The sequence below is a fragment of the Lissotriton helveticus genome, chromosome 11 (assembly GCF_964261635.1).
Source record: "Lissotriton helveticus chromosome 11, aLisHel1.1, whole genome shotgun sequence".
In the NCBI taxonomy this organism is placed as follows: Eukaryota; Metazoa; Chordata; class Amphibia; order Caudata; family Salamandridae; genus Lissotriton; species Lissotriton helveticus.
In genome coordinates, this window is record NC_136072.1 from 859,432,034 (window position 1) to 859,458,794 (window position 26,761).

Genomic DNA, 26,761 nt, shown 5'->3' on the forward strand with positions numbered 1-26,761 from the left:
GGCCCCCATCTGTCTTTTCGACCAGAAAGATATTGCTTATGAACCCCGGGGGTTGAGGAGAAGAAAGGTAAATAGCTCCCTTGGAGAGGAGGAAAGCAACCTCCTCATCTACCAGGGCAGCCTGTCGCTTTGAGAACTGGATGGGATGGGGTCTTACCCGGATGGGAAGGATCCTCAAGATACTGTATGTGGAATTCCTGAACTGTCTGAAGGACCCATGCATCACCTGTGATGGAAATCCAGGTCTGGGAAAAATTTGCCAGCCGCCCGACCTTTAAGCCGGAAGAAGGAAGAACACTCACCGGGGCTTGAGGAGGTTGCTGCTCCATTGTATCCTCTGCCTTTGCCATGCCGGCCTCTTGTTGGGCAGAAATTCCCAAATCGTGATTGTTCCTGGTACTGTTTTCTGGAGCCTTGCCCTTTTGGAGGGTATTGGTTGGACGGGCAGCTAGCCGAGCAGCCCCTACCTCGACCAGTCCCTCAGAAAACACGAGGGAACACCTTCCTGATAGATGTCTGGGCCTTGTCAAGGGAGGTAAAGGTATTTACAAATTGTTCTAACTCCTTGACAAAAGGCTCTCTAAAGAGCCCACCCTGCGCAATGGCCCCTGCCTTCGAATCTGCCAGGTCTCCCAGCTTGGGGTCCACCTTAATACGAAGTAAGCGGCGATGCTCTGTGGACAGGGCGCAATTTGCATTGCCCAGAAAGATAATGGCTCTTTGAGCCCACCCGGAAAGAGTCTCCATGGATATCAGGGAGCCAGTTGACTTTGCCTCCTCTGCCAGTGAGGGGACCAAGATTATCTAGGTGCTTGTCCTGGCATGCCCGCATGGACCGATCTATTGCCTTCGTGGGGTCCTTAATGAATTTCTGTAGGAATGTGGCCATACGTGTGTCTATTTACGGGGTGAGCGCCACTTTCCCCTCCAGAGAGGGGCGAGGGCACTCAGCTCGGAGACAATTACAGGCCTCTTTCTCCAGCTGTTGGCGAATGCACCCGCCACCTAACCTGCGACCTTGTCGTCGAGGGCCCATTCTGACGATCGAGGGAGAATGATGTCATCAGGGTAGAGCATGCCCAAAGTACTTTGGGAAGTCTGAGAGTGGCAGGAGGGGAGCCACAAGATGGACCGCCCAGGTTAGTCCGCTGTATCCCCCGTGTCGATGGCAGGGGCAGGATTAACAGGGCCCTGTAGACCCTAGTCTCCCGCTGGCAAGGCTTGTTTAAGCCTACCAAAGGCGTCTTAGTCTACCCCCTTATTACTGGCACATTTACCTGGTGGCGGTGCTGCATCCACCGACAGGGGGGCTCCTGGGACCTCAGGGTTGGGAGGAGGGGCTGTGGGAGGTGGAGATAGCTTTGTGAATGCCTGGGCAATCTGGCGGGAAAGTCTCTCCACCAAAGGAGTCATGGCTTCCACCACTGCCGGTAAATAGAGGCGTCTATGGCGTCGTAAAAATCATCATCCCAAGGGAGGCCTGCCAGAGGGTCTTCCACCCCTTAAGAGTCATCCTCATAGTCCATAATGTATTACCCAAGGACTAGAGAGGTACACGCTGATTTAAGTTGTGGTCCGGGGTACAGACCAAGACCTGCTGAAGAGGCGGTAATTGACTATTGTTTTGTGGGCTGGGTGTCTGCCTGAAATTCTGTATTGCTATGGTCTTGCTACTTTTAATGGAGGTCACAGCCCTGTGACAACTTAAGCTGGAGCACCAAATTGCCTAACTAGAGCTGACCTGGTTAGTTGTCCCACAGGCCACTGGGGCCTAAAGTATAGACCCAAACGGGCATAAACCTGAAAATATAGACTCTTCAGCCTTCCCTACAGTGGGGCTCTCACAGGCTGCAGAGCGTCAGATATAATCTGGCTCGATTGGCCTTAATTACTCTGTCAGCACTGACGAAGGCGCAATCGGCCTACAGACCCTACCGGACATCTCCCGTAGGCTAGCAGCTCACGGACTCACGGCACGCCGAGTGAATTCCTCTGAGGAAATTCAAACACTCGTGCTGTGGTCCTGCGCCGCCTCCAGCGCCCTCTAGTGTCGGGAGGACCACGACGTGGGCTGTACTAGAATGAGGCTGCGTAGGAACAGGAAACGCTCCAGTGGCCCTGAGCTTCCGATAAAAGGTATCGGAGGCAGCAATTAAACGCAGCGGTGCAGCGTAACACAAATCTGCAAAAAGAAAGTAAGCAAAGAGTACATAAGAGACGCGGCAGTACCGCGCTACCATAAAGGCATAATTTCAACCTGCAAAAGAAAATTAAACAAAGGGTACATAAGAGACGCGGCAGTGCCACGCTACAATACAAACATAATTTCCAGCGATAATCATGGAAAACCAAAACAACGGTAAACGATACAGAATGCGAAAACCCAAAGCACCATGCAAGACATTATGAGGTACTTATCTCGGCTGCGCAGCAGCGGAGAAAGAGGGTGAAATGCCAGTGAAGGACTATGTTGGGGCTGATGGGCCTCCTGATTGAATGTTATGGGACTGTTCCCTATTGGATGTTTTTTTCCTATTACATTTTTCCCAAGTGTTCATGGGAAACGTAGTTTATATTGTGTTTTAATGATGGCTGCCATTGAATAAAAGTGAAGAGAGAAGGCATAATCCTCACTTGCAGTCCTGACCTAGAATTAGCCAAATTCATGGTGAAAAACACCCATTGAGGTTCCTTTGATGTGAATAAAAACTGTTTTAATAAAGGAATTTAATGCATTTAACAATTGCGTTGGGACACATAGATGTTTTGGTTTTATTCCGGAACAACTACAGTAATATTTAATGCCTTCTCCTTCTGTATGTTAGTGTATAGTGACTCATGATGTAGACTTACTGACAGTTAGACCTTTCAGTTTGTTTAATCCTAGATTTACTGTCTTTATTTACAGGTTGTTTTTGCACGTTATGCAGGTGTTTCAAGGACCCTCGCCCGCTTTCTGCTTTGAGGCATCTTGATGTGTTTTTTCTATGCTTTTGTGTACATCCGGGATAGTGTAGGTTACCAGTACTTTTGGAAACCGCGTTCTTCGCAAATCCATTTCCTTTTCATTGATCAAGCAGTCATATAGAGCATGAACTGTTCATGTGTAACTGACTTTATACAACTCCTCATTCATTTTATACTAAATAACTCATCCTCCTGGTTCTGTGGAATTGAGGAATATATATTTCTACTGAGTCTACAAAGTTGTCCTGTAGCGCCAAATGAGCCAGGCATCTGGCCCTGCTGAGGTTCACCCCTCAGGATTAGATGAACGCCATTGCTTTAATAATGTTATTGGCTTCCTAACTCCTCTTTGGCGACGCTTATGTAACTGCTTAACCCTAAATGTAAACCTCTTTTGTATTTAAATATTTGGAACCTGCTCTGGGTGTGACAAGGGAAACCTTGTTTAACATTTGATGGCTAGTCTGTATAACCTTGAAGGACAAAGCAGATGAAATAATCAAATATTTGCTGGCAAGCTACTTCCAGACTATTGTTGCTCTAGGACTCGTTCTCCGTGGGTGAGTTTGAATTTCTGAACTGGATACAAATAAGCTTATTTGAGTGAATAACCTTTTATAACATCGAATCAGCTGAACAATTGCCTTCTCTATGCCGTAAAAATAAGTTGCCACTCAATTGACAGTGCTGCTGCTCAAATCGCAGATCATCTTTGGAGTTTCCTTCGAGACCTCTAAATTCACTGCAAAAGAGGGATTTAATAACCTTTGATTAAGAAAGAGCCGCAGGGGCTAAAAAAAACCCTAATTGGAAATCATATTATGGAATAATGTAACTTACAATAGTAAACACACTAATGGTTGATGGATTTTATTCTGACCGTTCTTTTTGAAACTGAAAATGCAATTCTATAATGCAAATCTCGCTATATATATATATATATATATATATATATATATATATATATATATATATATATATATATATATATATATATATATATATATATATATATACGTGTACATGTTATATATGATTGTGATATGTAATGTATTCTCCAAAGGGATGCTGACATTGCGCCTATGATACTATGCCTGTAACTTGATTTGAAAAAGGCAATAAAAAAAAAATATATATATATTTATAATTGCCCTTTTCAAATCCAGTTACAGGCATAGTATCATAGGCGCAATGTCAGCATCCCTTTGGAGAATACATTACATATCACAATCGTATATAACATGTCCACATGTAAATTCCAGTACCGTAGCTCATTGGACAGAAAAGAAAAAAAAAAGGTGTATATTCGAGTTACTCATTTTAGTTGTTATAGTGACCTGGGTGCCGGTGTTTAACTCATGTTGTTGCATTATGTGAACTATATATCCTGAATGTGTAGTGAGATTTCAGCCTGGCTTTCAGTAGGATGTAGTTGGACCATGGCAGGGAAAGTTCCTTCATTCCCTCTCTCTGGTTGCGTTTTCTTGTCTTTTAATTATGTTGGGGTGTGCAATCAGGAAGGTGCGTAGGGAGTCCCACATGTCTTTTGGCCTAGAGGATATGTGGAGTAGCTCCACATAATAAGTCAGTGTTTGTTCTTGCCAAAAGAGGAGATCTTGTAGCATTTCTTCAAATTTAGGTGCCCGCCCTCTGCTCCATCTGCATGCCACTCTGCGTTTGGCCAATAGCATCCCCAACGCCACATATTGGGATGCAGGAGGGATCTCTTCTTTGTATCCGAAGAGCACAGCGATGGGTGATGCGGTCAGTGGGGGCCAGAGTAATCTGTCCCAAAGCATCGAATATCTGATTGCAGTTATTTTTGATGGGGGCATATTCCCAAGCAACATGCAGGAAGCCTGCCTTCTCCTACCCGCACCGGTCACAAGCGTCATTGTCACGCAGCTGAAACTTAGGCATTTTAACCAGCGTATAGTATAATCTATGAAGGTACTTGAGCTGTATGATGCGTAGCTGACTGTTAGCCGAGACACAGCTGGCCTGTTGACAGCAATAGACTTATCGCTAAGGGGTGTACCCAGGTCTTCCTCCCAGTGTAGCCGGGATCCCATCAGGTAGCTATGTGTTGCTGTTTGCGTGATGTGGTATATGAGGGTTTCTTCATGTGAAGGGCTCTGTAATAGGCGGTGAAACAGAAGTAGCATAGGCGGTTCTTTGGGGAGTTCAGGCGTTGCTGCCTTCACACTTTGCTCTCATACATAAAGAGCAAATGGTAGAAAGTTTCCCTTTCAGTAACTTGTTCCACACTCGGCCAGCAATCAGTCATATGTACACCAAACATCTCCCTCCCCTCATACACTAATCCTTCAAGGAGGCGATAAGGATGGAGTCAATGTACTAATCAATCTGGGTTGTTTGTGCCCCCCATCCCCTTCCTCCCAGGCAAGCCTTGTCATTTGGGATTTCAAGGTTTTAAAGAAAGTGTGGCCTGGACTAAAGGGTATGTTAATAAATAAGTAGAGATGTTTAGGAAGGATAACTATTTTCATCAGGTATATCCTCCCCGTTAGGGACAGGGGTAAGGCGACCCATCTGGTAATTGACTCTGTTAAATGTTCGAGCATTCGCCCGTAATAAGCCCACAGAAGTTCAGTTTTATCTCTAGCGATAGCTATCCCTAAGTATTTTACCTCGTCAAGTCACCACACAATGAGATAATCTAGTGTGTAGGGTTGGACAGTGGTGGTAAGCAGAATGAACTGGGATTTCTCCCATTTGATTTCGACTCCTGATAGTTCACCAAAGGCTATGAATTCCCATAATATGGGGTTAAGACCAACTTGTGGTCTCCCAAACAGATAATGTAACGTCATCTGCTTCTAGTGATATTAAGACATGTCTAGTAGGGCAGCAAAGTGCCCATTCATAATGGTGTTGGCAGAGTTTGGCCACAAGCGGCTTCAGATATCATCCCAGCACGGGTCATGTCACTTTTGAGCGATGAGCTGGGTGCTGGAATTCAGCAGGTCGTTAATCTATCCTTGAGCACAGGGGAAGTTCCCCTTGACTGGAAGCATGCTCTGGTGCGGCCTCTACGGAAAAATAATTCCATCCCGTGGACCGACCTGACAAACTTGAGACCCATCTCTCTCCTCCCTTTCTTAGGGAAGCTTACTGAGAAGATTGTAAACCAGTACTTATCTAAATATATCGAAAGTACGGGGGGACTAGATGCATCCCAATCAGGGTTAAGGCCAAGACACAGCACTGAAGACCACCTTGCTGTCCGTCGCTGACGATCTTCATATGCTACAGGATAAAGGTTACTCCGTTATCCTGGTGCTTTTAGATCTGTCAGCGGCGTTTGACACTATATCACATGAGATCATGACCTCCAGACTAGTTGACATCGGTCTGGGAGGCAAGGCGCTGGCCTGGTTAAGGAGTTTTTTCACCAAACGCACCCAAAGAGTCATACTGGGTCCCTATCAGTCTGAGGAGGTGGAGATCTCTAAGGGGGTGCCACAGGGCTCCTGCTTGAGCCCAACGTTATTTAACATCTACGTGGCACCCCTAGCTAACATCATGAGATCCCACGGGTTCATTCCCGTATCGTATGCAGACGATACCCAACTCCTCTTTCCGTTTAAAACCATGACTCCGGAAGTACGTAGCTCCTTTTCCCAAGGGATGAAAGAAGTGGCACACTGGATGGCTGCAAACTTTCTCCAGTGCAACGTCTCTAAGACTGAGGTGAAGCTCTTTGGGGAAGCCAAACGTTTGTGGACTCCTGACTGGTGGCCTCAAGACCTAGGCCCAGTCCCCGAACCCAAAGTGGTTGTGAAAGATCTAGGAGTGAAACTGGATCAGGAGCTCAACTTTAAACATCATGCTAATCAAGTGGTGAGCTCCTGCTTCCATGTAATTGGGCTTCTCCGACGGGTATTCCCCCTGCTACCTGATAACACCAGGAAAACTCTAGTTCAGTCGCTCGTATTGAGTAGACTGGACTATTGTAATGGTTTGCTGCTAGCCGCCAATGAGGGGATCACTGCCAGACTGCAAGTGGTGCAGAACACGGCTGCCCGCCTTGTTCTCAATGCCCCGGCTCGCACTCCCTCTAAACCACTACTAAATAAACTTCACTGGCTCACAGTGAAACAGAGAGTGCTGTTTAAAACCTGTTGCATCATTCACAAGTGCATCACGGGTAATGGTCCCCATTACCTATCACAAAAATTTAGTCCTTACATCCCCTCAAGATCTCTGAGATCTGGAGATCGTGAACTGTTAGTTGTCCCCAGGTTCTGGAAGACAAGACAAGGGGGAAGGTCGCTATCAGTAGCAGGCCCGAAGTTCTGGAATGAACTTCCTTATGAACTTAGATCATGTAAGGAACTCTTTCACTTTAGGAAAAAATTAAAAACTTTCCTGTTTAACTACTAGCTCTGACTGGACAATTAATAAAGTATAGGATAGGGCTTCTGTGCTCAGAGATGCTGTCAATGGCGCGGAGATACTCCCTAGGGAGTCGATTCCCAGCGCGGTACAAGTGTGCAAATAAATAAATAAATAAACCACGCTTCCCCCCGCTCAACGGGGGGAAGCGGGCACCCCTGCCTATTGACTCTCGTAATAAGAAGGGGCGGAGCTCACCCTATTTACCCAAACTCTAGCTTGCGGTTTTCGGTATAACAGTTGTATCCAAGACAAAATTCTTGTGGTATTCCCATTTTCTGGAGTATTACAAATAGGAAGTCCCACTCCACTAAATCGAACACCTTGGACGCATTTAAGAACACTGCGACTGCTACTAGTTCTGGATCAATATTTTGTATTATCGTAAAGAGGGTTCTGAGGTTATGCGAGGTGGCTCTGCCTGGCACCAATTCAATTTGACCATGTAGTACTAGTGTACCCATGAGTAGGCTTAACCTTTTGGAGAGTATTTTGGCTAATATTTGTATGTCACAGTTGATCATGGAGAGTGGCCAATAGGATTCACATTTATTAGCTGGCTTTCCCGGTTTAAGTAATGAGATGATGACCGCTTTGCCCATAGTGGGGGAGGGTCCCTGATTCCTTGGCCTCTTCATACACTTTTTCTAGAATCTGAACTAAAAGCCCCACATATGTCTTATAAAAGTGAGCCGGTAGGCCATTCGGCCCAGGGGCTCAGCCCAAGCGAAGTTGCATGATCGCTGCCTGAATTTTATCCTCTTCAATCTCAGTGTAGAGGAAGTATTTCTGCGCCTCCCCCAACCAGCCCAAAGCAATCTGTTCTAGATAGGGCGACAGTGTGATTGGATGTTGTCTTTTTGTGGTGTAGAGTGAGGAGTAATACGTCATAAATGTTTGGAGAATATCAGGCGTATCTCGAAGTGTCTCTCTGGTGTCTGGGTTTCATTTTGTAGTTAGATAAGCGAGGGGTGTGGATTTAGTCAGCTAGCGCCTTGCTCCTACTCCCCCCCCCCTTTCCATATCTGCAAGCTTTGACATATTTGCCACAAAATAGGCATTCCCTATCTGCTGTCTTGGTATTCAGATATTTTGTCCCTAAGTGCTACCTGTTCTGATGCAGTCTGGGAGCAGCCGAGTCTGTGCTCAATTTGTTTAATATCTCCTTCAAGGCGATTAAGCGTAGTTCACAGATCCCTCAACAGGCCGCCACCTTTGGCGATACAAACCCCTCTCATAGTGACTGTAAAAGTTTCCCAATCCGTCACTATATGATCAACTGTACCAATATTGCGTTGAAAGTATTCATGTATTTCTTGATCCATTTCTGCACGGAACATTGCGTCTAGTAGCATTGTTGGGTTGAGGTGCCAGGTCATGTGGGAAACGTATGCGACCGGCGGAGTGAGTCTTATCTCCACCGGGGAGTGGTCTAAGTAGGTGCGTGCAAGATGCTTGACCCATGTAAGCCAGGAACCCAGCCCCCTGGAAACCACCCAGTACTCCAGGCGTGACCAAGTAGCGTGTGCTGAGGCATAGTGAGTGCCTTCCTTCTGCCCTGGGTATAGATGTCGCCAAGTGACTAAGAGGCAATTATCGGTGAATTTGTCTTGGACGTGCCGCTGGGTATTAATGTAGTGATGTGACTGGGGATGTGATCTATCCAGCGCTGGCCGAGTGTCGTGTTAAAGTCTCCTCCCCAAATCACTTGGGTAGATACAATGGCCATTATTTTGCCCCATAAATTAGGAAAAAACAATGGGTTGTCTGTGTTGGGTCCGTAGCAGCTGACCAATATAACAGAGTGGGAGACCAGTTTCCCCCACATAATACTGAATTGGCCCTATGGGTCTAGCCGTGTTCCCATAGGTATGTATGGTGTGTTCTTCTTAACCAGGATCACTGTGCCTCTAGAATATGTGAAATATCATGTGAAGCATCTATGCTCCGCCCACCGAGCAGCAAACCGTTGAGGGCCTTTAGGGTTAACGTGGGTTTCCTGTAGCATTGCTATGTGGGTACCAGGCCTATCTAGGTATGCCAGGATTTGTCTACATTAACGTGGGTTTCCCAGTCCCAGCACATTCCAGGTCATAAAGCATAACTTTTTTTTTTTTTGATCTGTCATTCAAGCATGAGTGTCAAGTGAGCTATTAGGTTGTGGAGGCGGTAAGCCGTCCTTTTGCGTATATGACCTAGTGACTACAGTGTACGTCTGACTGCATTGTACGTTATGTACTCAATGAGACATTCCCCCTTCCCACATCAACAACCCAAACTTGCCACGGTCATTATACCCACGTTCTTGAACCTAGTCAGTAACTAACAGCTGCAACAGCAGGGAGTTCTGTTCGCTTGCTTTTGTCATGAATAAGCACAACAGTTGTTTCAAACAGTAAATAAGAAAGAAGTGAAGCATAGAAGAGGAGGAGGAAAAGGAAAGGGGCAGGTGTAGAGTTTTTACCTTCCAAGGTCCGTGAAGAGCGTGGCTAGGGATCACCTTTAGGGGTAACACCACAAGGCACAACAACCCGTTCCCCCTCCGCCTAAGGGTGAGGGGCGAGAGAGAGGGATGCCTGGGAAAAGTAGACAAATGTGCTCATTAAACTGCATGGGCAATACAGAAAAGTGATAGCAATGTTCTAATCTTGCATAACTCTCCCCTTGTTCACACATAACTTTAACAGTGACAGTGCAAATAACATGCTATTCATGGTGTCTCAATGACGTCATTGATTGTGCAACTCCCCACCATACTCTCGACCAGTTCAACAGGAGTCTAGTTACTCGTTCTCTGACAGCTGGGATGACTAGCGGTCATCACAGCCATCTCTCTCTCGATTGGCCTGATTCCTTTTAAGTCGTTTGAGGAAATCCTCCTCTTATTGCTGGTTCGTGAAGAATTGCTGCTTCCCCTGATGGGTGACTCCGAGGCGTCTTGAACTGTAAGTGTGAAGTCGGGGTATAGTGTGATAGAATGTCCGTCAAACGTGATCTGCTGCTTGGCTCTGGCTAATCGAAGGGCTATATTGCAGTTTCTTAACTGAGCAGCTTTACAATTATGGGCCTAGATTGAGCCTCCGGGGGTGGTCTCGGTCCCAGTAAGTGGTGTGCCCTTTCCACTACCAGCTGTGCAGAGAATGCTTCAGGTCCAAAGGTGGTGCATAGCGTGTGTTCAATATAGTCTTCCATTCGTCCGGTGTTGGGGCTTTCCGGCACACCTAAAATGCATACATTGTTGCGCCTAGAGCGCTCTTCGATGTCTTCATTCTTGGCAGAGATGACCTTTAAAAGACTATCCATTGGTGTCAATTGTGTCTTTCTGACCTCTGAAGTATCTTCCAGGTTGGAGATTCTCTGTTCCGCTTCCCCAATTCAGGCGTCTGGTTTCTCCAGTTTTTGGGCCATGAAGTCTATTCAATTGCACATTGAGTCCATCTTGGTTTCTGTTGAGGTGAGGCTATGTTTCATGGCGGTTAGAAGTGATTTGAGGTCATCCTCTGCGGATTGCAAGGCTTGGTCGGTCGTCTGCTGTTAGTTTTCTCCTTGGGTTCGGGGCTTTTTCCGGGGGTTCAAACTGCAGTTTGGCTTGTTTTTTCTCAGTTCTGCCCATCTTCGTCTAGCAGTTGTTTCTGTGTCTCCTGTTGCTACTTTATTGTGCGACAGACCCGTGGGCTACATGCGCTGCTGTACAATGCCTATTGATCTCACTGACTGGGCTTAGTGTCGGGTTCTGAGGCAGGGCATGTCAGACGCTTTTCCGACCTCCAATATGGGTCCAGTGTCTGATCCCTGCTCTTGGTCGCAGGTTTTGTAGCTGATCTATTTGCCCATCCACACTGGCTGATCGATACCAGAGTAGTCTTCACTATGCTGTTAGCTGCAGGAGAGGAGGCTTATTGGGTGCGTTTCAGCTTTGCCTACAGTCTGGTCTCGCGGCGCACCGCCGTCTTAGCAGGCAACATGGCTATGGTTATAAGCAGGGGGCTGTTCATGCATAGGCCCGGGACTCGCACCAGACCCAGGTCTCTTATTCCACAGTATGGGGCAGGTAATTAATTTGCTATTGCTGGCCCCATATCAGACTTGTGTTTAACATACTCTTAATAGCATTTCAGAGGGCAGCTCCCATCCAGGTCCAGTCTTTTGGATCACATATATTCCCTCGCCTCAACAGTTTCTCGCTGTCAGAGGTCTTAGTGCTCCCCCGGTTGATATAAGCGCCTGCCCAGGCCAACTCTTCTACTTCTGCTTATCCTGAGAACCGCTTGTGTCGCATATGCCAGTCCGTATTGTGGTATGGAATCCGCTGCAATTGTCTCTATGGATGGGGCCGACATCTCCCGGGATGATTCTCACCTTCTGTGCAGTGCAGAGGGGGGAACCTGCACGTTGCTCTGGTCAAGCACTGCTCCATGGATTTGAGTCTCAGCCGGTCCCTCTAATCTGTGTAGTTCGGCATGCCGAGTTGCTTTGATGCTGCAGCAGGCGATCCCTAGCCCACCGCTCTGCATGCATGAGGGCCGAGATCCTCTACGGAGCATCCTTGGTTTTGTCGCCCCCTCCGGGCGTATAAAAGCAGGCGTTTTCATTGGCTTGTCTTGCGGGGGGGTCTCCACCCTTTCGGCACTCTCCCTACTTGCGGTGCGAACGGTAGAGGCTTGTGCAGTGGGCCCCTATCATGGGGTATCGCCCGGTTCCGCAGTTGCGTTGTCCTTTGCAGGCCGTGCCGCCTCACCTCTGGGGAAAAAGAAATTCCGGCTGTTTACTCCGCACTGATGAGGTGTGAGTTCCTCCAAGTTACATCTTCGTGACCTCTTCAATCTCCTGTTTCAATTTTCTGGACTTGGTGAGTCCGAGCCCCTGGATTATGCCGGATTGTTGATCCCGGGCCGCCAGAGCCTCACACTAGTGTGGCAATCTTGCGTGCACGCCCTCTAGCGCTCCCCACAAATCAATATTTTTAAGAATGTTTTTTGTGGAGGGAAATTAACGAATTATTCTGTGTTAGGCTATGATCAGCAAGTGTTTATTCCAGGTACTTTACTAGAAGATGCTCTTTCAAGTGTTTGAATGTTGTGAAATGTTTGTGAGATTGTGTTAAAAAATAACTGTTCTTTTCTGAGAGCCATGTAGAGGTTAGGATTTTAGATGAAAGGTAAGTAATCAGATCTCCAGAGCTTCTCGAGCTAGGCGTATTGCTAACAGCGTTCTTGCAGTTGTTACACAACTGGAGAAGGATTGCTGATGTCATTTTACAGAATTTCTGTGTTTTTCAGGGTGTACTTGCCATTTTGTACAGCAGGCGCCTCTGAATAGGTTTATTTTTCATAGGATAATCGGGTAGATCCTATTTAGGTTTGCTAATGGATCTTCTTGGTAGTGGAGATAACTTGTACATTATGACTAGGCTCCCTTTCCAAATAGTAAGCCATCAATTCCTACCTCCAGGGTGGGTTTCTCTTTTATTTCCTGTGGGGATGTCGATGGCCTGTGGGCCAAACGTGCCCGCTTCCTTTTCAACATGAAATAACTCAGTTTTCTAGTGTCTCTAGCTTAACAACTTCTTCCTAGTATCAAATATTGCTTCAGCCTGCAGACAATGTTGAGTAGCTGTTGATAGACTTCTGTTTGACTCTGCATGAGATTGTGCAGCACAGTAAATTCTCCCGGGTGTACATAATCATAGGGCAGAGCATCTGGTTGCATAGGCAAATACCATGTGTTCAGTGTGTAATTATTAACTTTATAATTATGCATAACATTGCATAATTTAATAATAAGTTATTGGGTGTCTTGGACGAATTCAATGGTCATGATGACTGGTGTTTGATTAAGAAATATTTACCAGAGTCTATTGATCGATTGATAGCCTTAAGAATCACATGCATGTCTTGCTTAATAGTTATCCTTTTTTACTATCACAGCAGTATCCCCCTTTTATATTCTTCACTAGCTTGATATTTTGGAGGATCCTGGTGTTCAAAATGTATGTCTTCTAACACATCCTCAAGATAATGACTGCAATTTCTGTTCCAAGGTTAATCCTCCATGTTTGCTTTCTGATTCAGGATTCGCTTTTTTCAAATTACGGTTATGTATCATACCAGAAGGAGGCATTACAGACCACTCCCAAGATTCAGTGGTAATTTGACACTGGCCTGAGATCCCCCCCCCAAAAGCCCTTTGGCAATCCTCTAGATATAGCCTACTGAAAGTGGAGACCCTCATTTCACACATATGTCAATAGTAGTTGAAAAATGAAGATTCAGAGTCTTTTGCTTAGATATTCCACACAATGGCTACCTGGGGAGGCCATTTTAGTGCAAGGCATATGATACACTTAGCAAATGGGCTTTGTTCGAGGCCAGTCCCGGACTTGCTGGAGAATGCTGTTGCGTCTGCCGAAGGAAGCCAAGGACTTCCAAGATGAGGTTTTAGCGGTATCCTTGACGTGAAACAATCATTCAAACTCTTTGAATGCGTCTACTTTTTTAGAATTTAGGAGAAACGACCCGAACTTTATTTCTGAAGTCGGATGGCTTTATGACCGTCCTATGGCACAGTTCAATTGCAGTAGCTTAATCGTAAGACTGATCTGAGTGTTGAGAGGGACCTGTCTGGACTACCTTCTCTTCTTAATCACTTTAAATTGTGATGTGCTCTTCTGAAATAGAGGCCATTCCCACAGCCATGAGCTCAGTGAAAACGTTCATCTATGCAAATTACATATCACTTGCCCATTACATCCCTAAACATTTCTTTCGGTGCTGATGTCTCTTTAATCCTTCTTGGTATTTTCTAGGTATAAGTTTATTTGAAGTAAATGTTAGGCTATATCTGTTTCTTTCATGATGCTCAGAGACAGCCTTGGGAGTTTTTGGAATGAATTAGATGCAGAAAGTTTGAAAACGTCAAGGTGTTCATTAGTAGGGGGCTTGAAGGCATGGTTAGAGGTATGTAACCCATAATGGCTAAGTCAAGTAATGAACTATTTAAATGGTCACTTATATTCTCTCTTTGTAGTGAATGGTACCTGGGGTTAAGATGATGGTGGCACAAACTCCTATGGCCTTCATAGCCCGATTTTTCAAACATATGTGCATTCATGTAACATGATTCATAAGTAGGTCAAAATCAATCACCCGGCTCCCATAAGTTACAACTCTGCCATTCTTATTGATTGCAAAATGATATCCTGATAACAAATGATAGCAAGGGAGATTCTTACATTAGATCATCTTCTCAAGGACGGAACTCTAAAGTCGTTTCCCTCCCTATTAGTTCAGTTTGAGTAGGTTAAGAGCAGATTTGTCACTGCTGCAACTATTCTACCGCCGGAGTGTGAAACTGGGACCCCATTAATTGGGCTGTTTGAATTGGCTATCATAAAATAATTTGCAGACATTGGGATCCTGTTTTGGGCATAGATAGGCTAGGATAACAAACTATACCTAGCTATTTCAAGGCAATAGGTGCTTGGCACTGATATCCCTGAAGATGAGTGGATATCAATTTTCGCATTAAGAGACATGCTTAAAATGTTCATAAAATACTGAACAATTGGTTTTGGACTCCTGGTAGAATGCACAAAGAAGACCTGCTCCCCCTCTTAAACTGTTAGAGGTTTACTGATCAGCACTTGAGTTTACACCACCCTTTGTGGCCCTGCCCGGGTGTTTCGAATTTTTTTAATGAGTTCTGGAATAACTGTCCTCTGCCCACACATGTCAGTTGGGCACCTTGTACTGCTGGTGTTACAAAGTATGACTGATGTGGCCGGGTTATTCAACCATGGCCATTGATGGCTGACACTGCGCTGTCATATTGAGACATTTGAGGAAACTCACCATGCCTGAACTACAGTAAAGACTCGTCGAACTGATGAGACTAGTTAGTTGTTAATGTGGGATTTTTGAAAGTGCTGGACCAGATACACTATTTAACCCAGATTTTGGAATCTTTCCAGAGCATGGAGTGGATGTCCAATAAAGTTTGATCCTTTATTTATTCAACTTAGTAAATATGATGAATTACTGAGGTACAGGGCTTTCTATGTATCCATTGTTAATAAAGATAAAATCAATCCCAATGTTTATACTGATACACTTGCATATACGAGCAAAATCTCATCACTGTTCAACAAACTCGCCTGTCATGAACTGTCCGTCAACCCCGACTCAGAAATACGTGGTCAGGCAGGCTCTGCGACATAGGCCTGAGGTTACTGATTGACACATTACTGGTGGGGTGGCACTTAGCTGGCAGAAATACGCGCAAACAGGAAACTCTGTCTATGCCCCCAGCTAAGAGCAGTGACACCACAATGGTCCAAGTAAATCGGCCCCAATAAAGCACACATGGCTGGAGCTGTGCTCTCATTCCTAAAATATCATAAAGTCAGATTCCACACAAAGTTAGGAACACATAGCCAGTCAAGACACCGCACACGCAGCGATCACCCACCCCTCATGTCTGACATCTAGACATGTTACCCCCTGGCCCAAACTGGCAAGGTCAAGGCCCACTTACATTTGGTATCAGGGGCCTTATTTACGACTCCATAGACCAGACCTTCATTCTTTTATCAAACCAGGGTCACCCGAAGTATTTTTATGATACCCAAAACCTGTATAAAGACTCGCTCAGATTGATTGTACTTTGAGACAGTCCTCAGACCCGCTTCTGTAACTGTGCACCTTGCCGAAGTGTTTATTTAAACCATCTGTTTCTGTTTTGCTAAATGCCTCTTGTCCTTTTTGTTTTTTCAAGGTAAATTCAAATTTTAACAACATTTTGGCGAGCCAAATAGGAGAGATTGCTACCTCTGAACAGACTGCAGCTGAAGGAAAACGACCCTGCCTCACATCTGAGCAGCAAGAAAGGTGAGCAGACGCCGCATTTTATTGGAAGTTATACTGAATCCGCGGGGTCTATCCTGAAGCCGCCGTCAGAGGGTAAGAAACCACACCTAATCCATAGTACCCGGCATTTGGCATATGCAAACTAGAAACAAGTGCGAAAATTTAACCGGAGTGCCCAACCACTGACAGAAATCTGGCATGTTAAATATTTATGTGCCTGAACTCAGTAGTCAGTCACAAGGTGTTTCCACTATGAATAGTATTTTATTTATTTTTTGCTACAGAAGCAATTAGCATTCCGTCACTTGCAGAGGACACGTTGCACATTCCTGATGTGAGGTGATAAGGTTGTATTGGTTCCGACCTGTTCTTATTGAATTCACATTTGCATTAGCCATTTTGTTGTGGTCCTGAAGAAGGCAGAGGATAGAATTTTTCCTCAATTGCTGAAACATGTTGACCCCTGTATCCATTGAGACAGTTATTTGTTGAAAACTGTCTATTGTACTGTTTTTAGGTTTGAGCATTGAGAGATATTAATAAAAGTTTTTCTCTCACTGCTCAATTTTAGTACACTTTTTCTAATATTTTCTGCACTTCACTTTTCATTCCCACACAGAATAATTGCTCATATCTGTAGGTCCACTAGGAAAGCGCGTTATATTGAGTGCGCAATGAACAGCTCTTGATTAAAACATCCGTGAGCTCCCCTTTACTTTTGAAAGGGTTGCAGCCCTTAGAGTCACGAGTGTGACACTAGGAGAAGACCCAGATGATGAAACATGTCACTATTGATGAGTGATGGGAAGCCGTCCTTTTGAGAAGGACTTCCAAAAATTGGTTCAAGAGAATTTCTTTCTTCTTGTTTCTGTTCTTTCACAGTCTGTTAGAGAGGTCAGTGATCACGCTTTTTCAAGTCTCTTATGTTTTTATTCGATTATTTAGAGCCGTGGTTGTAGTGTTTTGTATCCATCTTTCATCGGGAGTATATCCACGCTATGTCTTTAAATATTCCCTTAGACCCTGCTTAAATTGAAGTGTTTGTTGTTTCCACAGAGGTGACAATTTTTCGATGGTCTGCACGCTAGGAAGGGTGAAATTGGTTATCACTTGGACTGCTGCGCGTGATACAGAAGTTATGCTTGTCCCTGGGTATGATTCAGGGTCTCCACTTGGATGGCTGGGCCTGTTACAGTTGGTACACATGGGCCCTGGGTGTGATATAGGCCCGACACCTCGGTCTTATATTTTATTCTAAAGGGTTTTCTCAGTGTTACTGATTTCTGGACTCTGATGGCATCTGAAAAAAGTGAGAGGTACTGTTCTTTTGAACAGCTGGGCATGACACTGATGGAAGGTTGAACCCCTGGGCCTGAAACGGGGTGCAATTCGGACATTATGGAACGGTTTCAATCTGAGAGATATTTTCCCACGACCAGAGTACAACTTAAAAATGACCTAAAACCAGAAAAACTAGAATGCATCTGACCCTTAAAGTACCCAGCTTATCATGAAGTCTCCTCTAGAACACATGCAGGCCTGGTTCCACACAGGCTAAAACACTTGACAAGTATTGCCATGAATGGCACGCTCACACTAAGGTACACACATTTCCCATGCAAAAGGAGGAAACCTTCAATTTCAACATAATTGAACACATACGAACCAAATACGAAGGACAGAAAAAGGACAGGTGAAAAGAGCTATTAGAGTTGTTGACCATCTTCGAAGAGTCCCAGACTGACAGTCTTATCCCACAGATTATAAGCAAAGCGTCTGCAACTCCTCCGCCATATGCACGTGCTCTCCCCGATGCCTGCTATTCCTACATTAGTATACACCAACCCGTTGTATGACGGAACCAAAGGGTCCCCTACCAGACAATGAACCGTTGGATCCAGGCTTGAAAATGTAACCGATCAGCAGACCCGGGCAATCCCAGCACCACCTTCTAGTGCTAGAGCTGCCCAAAGTTTGACCCCCCCCTCCCATCTGTTGCGTGCAGCCTGTCGAACCCCAGCAACACGTAGAACTCCCACCGGGTCAATTGATGACACCTGAGTGACTGGGAGATTTATAGTGGTTCTGGGCAATCATACAACTTCTGGGGGTGATTAACAGTATCCTACTCTTCCGGGATCAGATGACGAAGTTGAAGCCCCAGGGTTTGTTCAGGTAGCCGAAGAAACTACAGGAAGCGATTTTGAAGGCAAGTTCCGACCGAAAAGAACACAGTATTGCTCCAAGAGAAGGAGGCAATCTAGGTGGGATTTAGAGGAAAGGCGTGAATTCAAAAGAGAGAAAGAGAGAGACCGAGACCGAAACCGCCCGTTCGGGAAGAATGCAAGGAAGAACTAGAGGAAAGGCTTCCGGTTGGCACTCAAGCCTCACCTGATCGTCAGTGCAGGAGAGAGGCTGACCAGGAAATTAGAGACCAAGGTAGCCTAGTGCAGACTAAACTAAGACTTAGGAGAAGTAAGATGGCACCTCTGCGGGCGCAGGAGAGGAGCAGCGACTAAGACGTCCGCTGCTCCTTACAAACGTGTAGGACAGATACACTGGCCTCATGGGAGATCGTGGCATCAGAAGAAGGCAAGATCTTCGCACTGTCATTTTGCCTCCTGCTAGCCCGCTGGACCAAGGCAAAGGGCCCGTATGACAGACCCGGGCCGGAAGAGGGGTTGTTCGAACCAGAGGACATGGCTGTTGCGGAAGATTGCACCTGGCACGAAGGGGGAGATCGCAAGTGGAACTTCCCCTTCATGTAGGATTGTCTAAGAAGATGGGAACTCTGTTAGAGAAAGACGAGTAAGGCTCCCTCAAGCCAAAATGTACCCACTACTACAGAAGGGCACGTCGGGGACCAACTATGTGCCCTGGCCTCAGATGGACAAAGAAGTGCTAATGACCAAATTGCTGCCCTTGCTGGATGTATGTATGAAATAGATCTTATGTTTTGAAAAGAACACCGCAAGAGGAGATCTAGCGACAGGAGATGTTAAAAGTCTGCTAAGTAGCTACATCAGAGAGCAAACTAACAGTGTTTGCCTGAACTCGCATCCCAACAGTCACGCTAACAAACACTGAGCATGATGGGGCCACATTCAATTTGTACAGGCACCAAATATGAACAGCCATGAGGCAAATGTTCCCGGATCGTCCTGATGTAGGACGGTTCATGGCTGTATGAAACCTGGGGAGACCATAACTGAGTTTCTGGTTCCAATGGGGGACCAATGGCGACAAGAGGAAGGAAAGCAATGGACTGATTTAGGCCCGCAATTTGAATTCTTTTATAATATCTTTAAAAATGGTCTGGCTATCTAAATGCCGAGACGTTTGGACAGTGTAGTGCAGTTAGACACCAAACCCTGGCGGTAGAAGCTCACATATTGAACTATTACAAAAGTAACCAGAAAAGGATGGGGAAAAACCAGAGCAAACACAGAGACACACCACTAAGTTGGTCCAACACAAGTTGAAAAAGACCACCCTTGAGGGGGCCACATTGGCTTCAATGTCCAAATGGCACCAGTTTTAATGGGGCCTCCACCTCCAAACACCAGAGGGTTTTAACCTAATCATAACTGTTGGTAGCAGCCAGACCTTAGAGAATGTTACTGTTGCCACCAAATGGGCCACAAGGCCAACTGATGCCAGCTAAATGCATACTACAAGAAGAGGTCGATAACCCTGGACCAGTCCCTGCAAAACCTCCATCCACAAAACCAAGCCAAAGGAGACCCAAATGCATCCTACACACTGTCTCAGGGAAGTCAGTCAGTTACCACATCGCCACAACAGGGATCAGGTAGTTAGACAAACACATGGAAACCACAACAGCAGACCGGAAACCCAGCCCAACAGTCCATAACAGAAAGACATTTTATTGGTTTACCCCCTGGACCAACTGTACGGTTGTAGTAAGTGATTGTATGAACTATCCGGCTCAACCAATTAGTGTGGGATGCAATGTTTTTGTTCTCTTTTCCTTAGAGTAGTGGAAGACCTCACCAGCTCTGAATGGGCTCATTAGTGTTGAGGACTTTCCAATGTTGTAAAATAACTTGAAATGGGGATGTTTAGATTTGAACAGTCCACTTCCTTGTGATCTCTACTGGAACGGTGGTTCAGATGTGGTAGAAAGTTGATCGTGATGGCCTTACTTCCATTTCAATTGCTCGATTTTTGTTGCTCTGCTGTTGGAGACGATCTGTAACAGGTTGTGTTGGACTCTGTCATTTTTGAAGGGCTATCCACAAACTTTTTGCTTCTTACTCCGATTTTTTTCTGGACCTGTTGTTGTTGGTTTTAGGACTCTGGGCACTTTACCACTGCTGATCAGTGTTAAAGTGCATATGCTCTCTGTGTAAATTGTTATTTTGATTGGTTCTCCCAGATTGGCATATTTGGTTTACAGGTCAGTGCCTAGTAAAGTTCAATGAGTGTGCCGGGGCTGGTAAATCAAATATTACTAGTGGGCCTGCAGCACTGATTGTGCCACCCACATGAGTAGTTCTGAAACGGTAACCCAAACCTGCCACTGCAGTGTCTGTGCGCAGTTGTTCACTGCCATATCGACTTGGCAAGTGCACCCACTTGCCAGGCCCTAATCTTACCTTTTCTTACTTGTCAGTCACCCCTAAGGTAGGCCCAAGGTACCCCTGTGGGCAGGGCACAGTGTATGTGAAAGGTAGGGCATGTACTGGTGTGTGTGACATGTCCTGATAGTAAAATACTTCAATTTTCGTTTTTCACTATTGAAAGGCTATCTTGCTCCATAGGACAGAATGGGGAATGCTTTGTAACATTTTACAAGCATAGCTTCCCATAGGGATAAGATGGAAAAATAAAGTTTAGGCTCACTGAACTCAACTGGACCCATTCCCCGGTCCGTATTGGTGCCGTGCACACCCCACACCTACATTCCCTGGGGCCGCATCCACTGACTAGGTCCTCGCATGCACCTGCAGCGCCTCCCCAATCCTTATTCCCACGACACTGAGCCGGTCGGGCGGCCTCCGACTCTGAGACCAGCGCCGACTGAGCCGTACGGCTGCATGCTGTTCACCCTGCCCTAGACTGAAGGGCTAGGAATGGATAAGGAGGTTTGGAAGGGGAGCAGGATCACTTAGAAATCCAGCAACCACAAGACATGGACTGGTTTGAGGAACTGAGTGATACTATGGTGGAGGGGGCATAATTTGCTATGGTTGTGCATAAGGCTGCAGAGGTCTTGGACCTGCAGCTCCCTAGGGTGTCAGTCAAGACTAATGTCTTGACAGAGGTCCTGCAGCCTGGTGTCTCCATCTTGGAACCCTTGCTGGCCTTCAATGAGGCCTTAACGGATGTCCTTCTGGGCACCGGCTCCAAATCCAGCACAGGGGCTCCTGTGAATAGGGTGATTGCCCGCCGCCATAGCCCTGGACCGGGCGACCCAGCTTTCCTCACCTCCCACCCCACCCCCACAAAGCTTGGTGGTTTAAGCTTCCATTTCCTGTGGTGCATTCCTTTCGGCACCTCCGGACAGGGAATTCAAGAGACTAGAAAGCTTTGGGTAGATATGTGACACACTTGCACAGGTGCTGCCCAGGGTCTCTGCTGCATCTCTCCAGTCTGAAATAGCTCAAAGTTCACCATCTGAAGTGGCTTGGACTTGACAGACTCGCTGGGCAGAGCAATTTCCATGACAGTGGCTGTACGTTGCTACGTCTTTGCTGAGAACATCTGGTTTTTCGGGGGATGTCCAAGTTAACCTTGTGTACTTGCCCTTTGATTGTTCCCATCTCTTCGGGGACAACCCAGATGCCGCCTTTGAGTGTTTCAAGGACTCGCAGGATTCGGCCAAGTCCTTTGGTCTTATCACAACATTCCGGTCTGCTTTTCCCTCCTTTCATTGCTACGGAAGGGGCTACCAACCGCGCCAACCCTATTCTAGCCTGGGGCCCCGCAAGTTTAGCAACCTCTCCGGTGCTGTGGATGTGATTCACACCGACCCTGTGGGTCGGGAGACCAGAAGCCACGATCCCCCTCCACCACTGCAACACCTTCCTAATCTGATCCCCCAGGATAATTCATGACCAGTTGGTGGCAGAATACAATATCATCTCTACCACTGGCGAAACATCACCTCGGACCGGTGGGTGTTGCAAATTGTTCGAAGTGGCTACTCCCTCCCCTTTGAGACTCCCCCTCCATCTAAGCCTCCATTGAACGCGAGAAAGTCAAAACTCTCTTGGCTAAAGGAGTTATAGAGAGGGTTCCCGGGCCAGAAATAGGCTGTGGTGGTTGTTTCCACTATTTTATGGTTCCAAGGAAGGACAAGGCCTTTTTCCTATCCTCGGCCCCAGAACCCTCAACACCTTCTTCAAAAAGGAGAAGTTCAAGATGCTCACCCTAGTTCATGTCCTGTCTGCCCTGGACCCGGGAGACTGGATGACAGTGCTGGATTTGCAAAATGCCTATTTTCAAATGTCCTTCCTTCCTGCTTGCCCATCATCACTACCTGTGGTTTACGGTGGGACACAAGCACTTTCAGCTTGCGGTACTCCCCTTTGGCCTCAACAGGGCCCCTAGGGTGTTCACAAAGGTGATGGTGGTGGTCGTGGTCGCAGCCCATCTGCGGAGATCAGGGGTTCCAGTCTTTCCCTATCTCAGTGACTGGTTGTTGAATGCAGGCTCCTTCCAAGCAGTTGTCTCCCACCCCCAGTCTACAGCGAACCTCCTGCATGCTCTGGGTTTCACTATCAACGTGCCGAAGTCACATCGGTCTCCCTCTCAGACGCTCCCTTTTATTGGGGCAGCCCTGGACAAGGTGCAGTTTGGGTCCTATCCTCCCAATGGCCAGGATATTCAAGCAATGATAGCGATGTTTCAGCCTCTATACTGGATTTCAGTGAGAATGACTCTGAGGCTGTTGGGCTTCATGTCCTCCAGCATCCTGCTGGTGGACAATGCACAGTGGCGCATGTGGGCTCTGCAATGGGACTTGAAATTCCATTGAGCGGGGGAGGAGCCAAGATGGCGTCCGGGTAGGACGCTCAGTCCCTCGGCTCCGAGGATCATCACCTCCTTTGCAACTATCCTGCCGTCTATCCTGGCCCGCCCTGGCGGATTGTTGAAGATGATGACGTCCGGCGACCTGTGGAGCAATCCTGATGCTGTACCGTTCTCCCTAACGGGAGAAATGACTGATCGCATTATGCGGCCCGCAGCATTTCTCATACCGGGGCCTCGAGTGGATGGTGAGGCCGGCCGCTCAGTGCGCAACCCGGGATGCCAGCGATCGCTGTGAGCCGGTCAGATCCTTCTTAGTGCGAGGCAGCCGAATTTCTACACGCACGCCCCGCTGTACTACAGGTACGGGTCGGATCGTGCCTGGCGCTTGGTTTGGGGCAACTGCACGGCGACGAGTGCCCTCTTTGCTGGCTGCCGAGAAACGGCTTTCGTGGAGCTCCGCAATCAACGGGAGGCTCCCGGATTTCCGCTCCCGCTACATTTTACAAGACGGCGTTACTATGGGTCTTCAGCTTGTGGCAGCATATTGGCATTGTTTGTCGGCATTATAGTGCGTGGAACTCTGGCTTTCTACTTTTAGTGCCCTGACCTGTTTCGGAGTGTCTACCCCCATGCAAATGACGGCCATGCTGGAGCGCAGCCTGGGGAGGTCTGTGCTGCAGTGTGGTGGCGGAATTGTAGTACAAGGGGACGCACTCGAAGGGGAGAGTAGTGGAGATTTAGGATATGGCGATCTTCTGGCTGCTATTCTCTCCCTCCGTCACGTTCTGGTGCACTCTGCTCAAACCCTGATCGACAAGGTGGATGGTATCGTGTGTGCACTGGGAAGATTGAAAATGGCTGACTCGCAGGTACATTTCGACTGTTCTTGTTCCTCGTCCGTCTCCATCAAGATGGCTGCCCTATTTCAAAATGGCGGATCTGAATCTCCGGACCTCACAAAATTCAATGCTGCGGATGTCGCATGCCTGGGGCGCTGTGAGGACCTTGGAATGGAATCGCGACGGGTATCTTTGCCCCGAGCCGTACTCCCCATTGCCTGGGGGTCGCCTCGGGTGTTGTCGGATGTTGGCATTTTCCCTCCTGGCTCGGCTCCGCATTGTGACGTGGGGATGGTTCATTCTTTGCCCGGGAAGGGATCACTGGGTTTGAGCGTAGCTGCCATGATTGGGTGGTTGTACCGGCTTGCCATTTTTGGATTGATGTTCGCATTTTTTTGGGACACTTTGGTAAACTGTGGTGCACGTGAAAAAACCGGACAGGGATGAACGCTTCCTGTTATTGACTGATGGGTTTCTCGTTGCTGACCGAGCCAGATATGTGATGTGCTGATTTCGTTGACTGTGCACTGTGCCGGCTTCGTGCCTAGTGACTTGCTCTGCTGGTAATGGTTTTTGACACCGGACTCTACGTCCTTATTGATCCGTGGGAGGGTGATGCTGGGGCCAGACATGTGGGATGTGGATCGCTATCCTTGCTTGCGATGTGGGCTGCTTTTGTGTATCCAACTTCTCCTGTTTGTAATGCTTGATGCCGCCGGATGTCATGTTTAGTGCTGTTGGCTTTGCGGGAGGGTGGAGCCGGGGGACGGGTGGTGGACTCCTCCCCGCTTTTCCTTTCATGGGAATATAGATTAGGTTTCTTTCTGTACTCTCTACATTTCGGGACTCCTTTTAGTGGGCGACAGGCACGCTGCTAGGGGGGGGGAAGGCCGTAGCCAGCTGCAGAGGTGCAGGGTGGGGGGTGGATGGGGGGGGGTTTTGTTCTTATTTTTTGTTCTATGGGCCTTCTATTCTTTTTCTTTTTCCTCTTTTCTGGGTTTAGACATTTTTCTACGTGATGCGCGCGACTCTGGCGTTTTTGTTGTATTATGCAATTGGCTATCCTGATTATTACAGGCCGGAATCACCCTGTTGTGATATGTTATCCTGTTCTTGTCTATCCTTCGGAACGCAAACCTTTAAAATTAGACCTCTGTACTCCTGGACCGGATCCTTCGCTTTTCTGTATTGCACTGTACTGTATTCGCGAACCTTGGGCTCAGCGCTGTGTTGTAATTGCGATTTCTATCAAGAAAAGGTCTTTAAAAAAAAAAAAAAAAAAAAAAAAGAAATTCCATTGGGCACAGCATAGAGGAAATCTCACCGATCTGAATCTCTGGTGGATATTCTTCTGTTTATTCTCTCCTTGGCCTAGCAGGGCTCTTCTTTGGGCACCTTGAAGGGCTACCTATTGACCCTCTCTGCTTTTCGTCGGCTGGCAGATCAGCCTTCACCTTTTAAGTCCCCTCTGGTGAGATTTGTGAAGGGGTTAACCTACTTGTTTCCGCCTTCTTTTTATTATGGCACAATTTGACCTTAATAGTGTCCTTACTTTCTTGGTGTGCGCACCGTTTGAGCCGATGTACAACTGTCCTCTACAGTTGTTCACTATCACAACAGTTTTTTTGGTGGTAATTACCTCTGCCAGGAGGGTAAGCGAACTACAGCCTCCTTACCTGACAGTCATCCCGGACACAGTGGTACTGAGAACTAGGGTGTCCTTTTTGCCAAAGGTTGCAAGTCCCTTCCATCTGGGACAGTGCTTTACTTTTCCTACCTTCTATGCAACTTTGTATCCTTGCATAGAAGAGGAGCGTCTCCACCGTCTGTACCCAAATAGTGTTCTTTCTACCTTGATCGCACAAAAGAGTTCCGGTTGAATAACCCAACTTTTTATAGGATATGTGGGAGCAAAGAAGGGGCGAGCTGTCCAAAAGAGGTCCAAATCATGCTGGGTTATGCTCTGCATCAAAATATGTTATTTCTTGCCACAGAAGCAGCCTCCCGAAGGCTTTAGTGCCCATTCCACCAGGGTGAAAGCAGCCACCACAGCCCTCGAGTGGTGTTCCTATTTCTGATATCTGCCAAGCGGCCACATGGGCATCTCTGCACACGTTTGCCAGACACTATTGCCTGGATTTGCAGGGAAGGCCTGTTTGGCCGCTCTGTCTTGCAAGATTTCCTGGTTTAAAGCTTTTCCACAGTCCCACCTCCATGGAAGGTATTGCGTAGGTATCTGTTCAAAGGTAAGGAATCTGCGGATATATGTCTGTCAGATAGACAAGTTACTTACCTTCGGTAACGCCTTATCTGATAGAGACATGATCTAGCAGCAGATTCCTGACTGACCCGCCCACACTGTGGAATTGTCTTTTAGTGTCAATGCTGTTTCCCTTCAGGGCCCTAGTTTAATTTTAAACACAACATTGTCAGTCACTTCATGGCTGCGCCCTTCTGGCTTGGAAAGACGTGAAAAGTACTGACGTCCGCACACCGGAGTAGTGGTGATATTGACAAAGCGGACATCACAGTGATGACTAACATGACGACGACGTCGACCGACGTCACCTACAGGCATGCAGGAGTACTGCTGAGAGAAATCTTTTGGATCCAACCTGACGCCTGGAAGTTCAAAGGTAAGGAATCTGTGGCTAGATCACGTTTCTACCAGAT

General features: G+C 46.8%; 1 protein-coding gene across 4 annotated transcripts in view; it reads left to right on the top strand.

Moving 5' to 3' along the window:
• TAOK3 (TAO kinase 3) overlaps positions 1–26,761 on the top strand; it is a 1,265,547-nt gene that overhangs the window by 83,273 nt on the left and 1,155,513 nt on the right. For 3 of the 4 annotated variants that reach the window (XM_078667094.1, XM_078667097.1, XM_078667098.1), the window contains exon 2: positions 16,159–16,271. The gene's annotated coding sequence lies outside the window, so the exon portion shown is untranslated. Of the gene's footprint in view, positions 1–16,158; positions 16,344–26,761 lie in introns of all 4 variants that reach the window. The other variant, XM_078667095.1, reaches the window with a different exon arrangement.